Here is a 5,438-nt window from a genome sequence, read left to right on the forward strand (position 1 = left end):
CGCAGAGGATACTCCATTGTTAATAATAAATAGCCAATTGGATCGTCAATTACAAATAGAGGATTGCATAAAAAAACGGTTCATGAAGTTCCACTCCCATTTACCGACAGTTAAAGAAACAGTGACCTACAACCTGGGAGACCCAATCTTAACCCGAACATTTAAGCTAAGGCTGCTACAGGACATCCTGTAATAAATTTTGTATTTATTAATACTATAATTCAGACTAGATTTATTGTATGTATTCATTTTAATTCATTTAATTAATGACTTGTTGTTGTTTATTTTAACCCATTAGAGGGAATTGTTTATTTTGTTAGGTCTACGAATGTCGTTATTCTTGTTATTAATTTTAATTTTCTATTTTATTAATAACCATTATTTTTATCTATTTACTTTATCTTATTTTTTTAAATTATAACGTTGTATGCAGTTATGGATGTCTTTTTCAAGAGACTATACCCTCCACCATATAATCAATTGTTAATAATATAAAAATGTAACAATATATTAACTCTGTAAAGCCCACCACGCCGATCTGTTATTAGATAAATAAATAAAAATAAATATACTAATATACAACCCGTAATTTATACAAATAAAATACAATTTTTAATATAGAAACCTAAATATATAATAAATGCTGTTTTTGGAAACTCAATCCGCCTTAGAACCGCGGTAAGCTACAAGCAGTAAATATTAAATACAATTTTGATACATATTTTTATTACATATATTTACAAAAATGTGGACTTAGTGCGTTTCCTAAGGTTCTTTTGGATATTTTAAATTTCTAAATAAAAAACGAATCCCTCTGAAGAACTCAACAACAACAATAAAGTAGTTTATAGTTAAATAAAAAGTTGATTTTCTGTAAATAATGTTACGAGTTTTTGTTGTTTTCCCCTACATGAAAGAAATATATAAAAAAAAAAAAAAAATAGGGCCCTATATGTTGGTTGAAGGCTAGGAGATGATATCAGCCGCCTTTGGGAGGCTACAAAGGAACTTGTCTTTGTTATTCCAACAGCTAGGGCATAGATTTCAGGACAAACGCTCTCTCCTTTCTCGCCAGATTAAAGATTCCTGATACTGTTCTAACTGTTGCTAGGCGAGGCTGTCCGTTTTTGTTGCTTGAATCTGAATAATAAAAAAAATAAATGAATAATCAAACTGGTCGACTCGAATTTAGTGTTTGGGTTCTAGAAATAAATCTTTTATTTCTTCCAGGTTACTTATAATATAAATAACTGGTTTTCTCGGATGAAATTTGTTTTTGTAGGAACTAGGTAGAACGATTTTTAGCAATTTAAGCGAAATCTATATTTTCTTAATCTGAATAGGTTGCTATTTCTTTTTCGAACTCGATAAAATTTTCTACAGTTTGAACTGAAAATGATTCTGTGCGAACATTATGTGTTCTTCAAACATTTAACATTTTCTCTCCAAGTAAAAAATGTTCATAAGAGGGTATTTGACGACATAGAAAAAATGTAATGAAAACGCTAGCCACCATGATGGTTTCATATGTAACGTCACTTATAAATAAACAAAAAAAAAACTGATTTAGCGATTCACACTTTTTAAATTATTATGTGTTTTGCTCTTGTACGATTTTTCATAATTTTTTTTTTCATAAACAACAATGGAATTAACGGTTTCATGAAAGAAAAACGTCAAAATGTTTCTAGAATCGATACTCTAATACTGGTGAGTTGTTTTTCCAACAAACTCGGATTTATATTTTGCAGAATTTGGAAATGTTAATTAAAAAAAGAAAACAAAATTAATTAAAATAACATTCACATGATCAGGTAAGCCTATCTCATGTTAATGTTGAAATGAGATCATGCCAAAACAATAATGGTGGATTGTTAAAAAAATATTGTGCAGCTTGAGACTGAATAGCGAGTTCATAGAAAATAAATACAAATCTGGGGGACTATCATTATCAAATAAGTAATATAAGACAACTAAAAAAAAAATTCAAAACCGTATTTTGATATATTACCATTATTTTGTGAAATGTTGTCAAAAATATCCGATCTATCTAACATTATAAAGAAAAAATATGAAGTAAATTCAATTAGCTTTCATTTCAGACCATGAGAAAATGTTTAGGCTCAATGATTCTCATTAAAATTAACATGGATATTCGTGTTTGGAATTGGTTGATGTTCTCAGTGAGAAAATTAAAATCATTCTGTTAAATGGTAATTATAAAATTTTTAGTGAATTATTATAACAATTTTAAATATAAAATGAAAACTAGAAGTAGAGAATGTGAAGAATTTATTTATTGTAAATTGTATTCGTTTTTAATAATTACTATATCTGAAGTTTTAAATTTCTTCACGTTCTACACAATTGTTTTGGTAATTCTGGAATGGGGGGTTTTCATAATGTAGGGACTACTAGCGCCCCATGTGGCCAACACAAAAGGCATATTCTAGCGCCTTCGGCGGGGAGAAGAGCAGATTTGAGGCATGAGAGAGCCATCTTTTTCTATAGCTAAGCTATCCAGTAATTTTCGTTATTCTATTCATTAGTGAAAAAATGAGAGAGACACTTTGAAATGCCCCCCCTCCTGAAACAGATAAGAGGGAAAATCGAGGAATGCGGAGAGGAAAACCGAAGCATGGAGTAAGTCCATCTGTCCATATAATTCACAGGATTACATCATCATCAATAATAGGCATATATACAGTTTTTATAGACCCGAATCAAAATTAATTAACACACCTAATCATAAATGTTCTATTTCGGCAACCCCTCCAAAACTTATTGCACAACACTTCATCTTGATCTAGTATGTTATCAATGTTTTAAGAATAAACGCGATTGAAGTGATTACGCACGGACTACCCAGACAGAATTTAAGTGTTTTATAGCATAAAAAAATCAATTATTTATACTATTTCTGATTTAGGTACAGTGAGTAATAAAAAAAAAATGGAGATTAGAATCATCGCTCATACAAGTGGGAAGTCACCTCTTGTTTTATTAAAAAATAAATCCTCGGAATAAAAAAAAAAATTCTATCTCCAAACATGAAGAAACAAAATAATTTAAATATAAAGTTGTGAAAAGAAACTAAGTCAAAAACGATAACTAGGGTGTTTCCTGACCCGGCATAGCAGACGCTTGTAATATTGTATGGATGGCGTTGCTCAGTGATAAGGCATTGTGCAACTATATTTGGAGGGTTCGGGAGCGCTCCGAGTTACACCCGGTCTCATAAAATAGTTATCCTAAATTGTAAGAACCTTAGTCCTAATCTATGATTAAATGAGCAGTTATGCACTCTCTTGAAAAGTTGACCTACGTCAGTCTGGTTCCAAAGTTCGGATATTAAATTAAATATTGCTATTATTATTACTATATACCTTGTAAAATTATGATAATATTAATTTTAATTATAAAGTGTTATTCTTAAATCAATATCAAATATATGTTGCTATAATCAATTTTCAGATTAATTAAGTATTATAAGAATTTTTTCCTAAAAATAAGTAAATAGATGCGCGTCATTTTTAAAGATAATATTTTCAGAGGTAAGATGCACTAGTTCTCAAAAAGCCTTAATGTTAGAGATTTTTGATAATCTAGCATGGGTGTATCAAAATGAATAATTAATGAGGTGTAGATAGTTTACCGTAGATTAATGCTTGGAGAAGTTTGTCGGGGGGTGCGGTCAGCAAAGAACAACATAAATAAACAAAACCATATTTATTTATTTTATGCCGACGTTTTGACCTGAGTTTCAGGTCTTCATCAGGGGTTGTGGCGTAGAAGGCAGGTTGGTAACTGAGAAGAAAAAGGAATAATTGTACTATTTCTGGTGAATATATAATGGTCCATCTTCAGAGAGTAAATATCGGTTCAATTTTTAGACTAATTTCCTTTGTAATTTGCTGATTCAAAGTTACAGTACTATTATATTTTTAAAACTACACAGATTCTAAATTTTTGAGACTGACATACCTGATTCTTAAACTTTAGTCAAATTGTACCGTGAGCATAAAGTGAATTAAGAATCATAACTATTGAAAAAAAAAAAGAAAAGGTCAAAACGTTCTCAATGACCTCAAACATTAAAGCTTATCAGTTTCCTTTTGATAAGCAATTAAAACGTTTTGATAAAGTATATCAAAGGTCAGCCAATACTGATCTTTGCGCACAAATGTAATTCACTGATATATAAATGAAAAATAAATAATATTGTTTATAACAATCTCAGATTGTCATATTTTATTCATTTTTTTTAAATTAAATTTTCGTACTAGTGAAATAAAAGAGGAAAAGCTTCCTCAAAGAAGTAAATTATTTGTTAAAATAGAATCGAAAGATTTCAGTTATATTAATTAGATTTTTTTTTAAATTATTTTAAGTGAACTCAACGAATTCCTAAATCTATGTGAGGATTCAAATGAACTTCCACCTCCTTTGTCAGAACCCGCAATATGTTATATTCGTGCTTTATTATTTTACCAATGTGCTCTTTTTCATTAAAATTTAGGTGAAAAATTTCTTATTGATAATTGGTTGAAAAAAATATTGTTGTTTTAAATCGCGTTATCCAGCCTAACTGATGTGAACATCATATCTGCCAACTCAGGCCAGTATGACATCACATCTTATATACACCACCACCTGTGTGTAGCCCTGTACACCTGGGCAATGTTTAAATAATGCATTTATCAAATAAATTAAAGGGTTAATTCACGAAATAATTATTTAAATAATAAATTTACTTAGTACAATAATATCAACTGTAGCAGTAACCTAGCACGGTGTAAAATGCATGTCAGTAGCCGTCATGACACTATTTACTACCATGACAGTATTGTAACACTAGTTCTGGCGTGACCGCTGAAAGTACATGTTGTGACAGTAAAACTAATGTCTTCTGAAAACAACATTTTACTGTGTATACTGTATGACAATTGCCGTCATGATATTTACTCTTATCTGTCTACAATGAACTTATATTGACTTCTTGTTTTAAGATGTCAAAATTATAAATTGAAAAAAAAGCTATTCGATAAAATAATTATTTCATTAATCATGATAATAATGTAAAATTGTTAAATAAATTATTCCAAAATTAATTTATTTAAGATTTTTTGGATATTTTCAAACAAATTTTGCCTAGGCCTATTATTATAAACCCGCTGTTATATCTACACCTTATATTACAGCTGCGTACACCATTCGTCATTTCTAAATTCCCAACCTATTAGATAAGTAACAATTGGTTAATTTGACAAACTACCCAGAAAAAAATTATTATATTTCTTTAATATAATGATTACACATTACTTTAATTATTAATGCTTGAACAGAGCAACGTAAGTAGGAAATAGAGACACTAGAACAACGTTACAGTAACGATTGACGCCACTCCTGTATTGCGAGTTTTGCTTAGCTAAAAATGG

Source organism: Halyomorpha halys, unplaced genomic scaffold (genome assembly GCF_000696795.3).
Source record: "Halyomorpha halys isolate HHAL.00 unplaced genomic scaffold, Hhal_1.1 Scaffold1073.1, whole genome shotgun sequence".
In the NCBI taxonomy this organism is placed as follows: domain Eukaryota; kingdom Metazoa; phylum Arthropoda; class Insecta; order Hemiptera; family Pentatomidae; genus Halyomorpha; species Halyomorpha halys.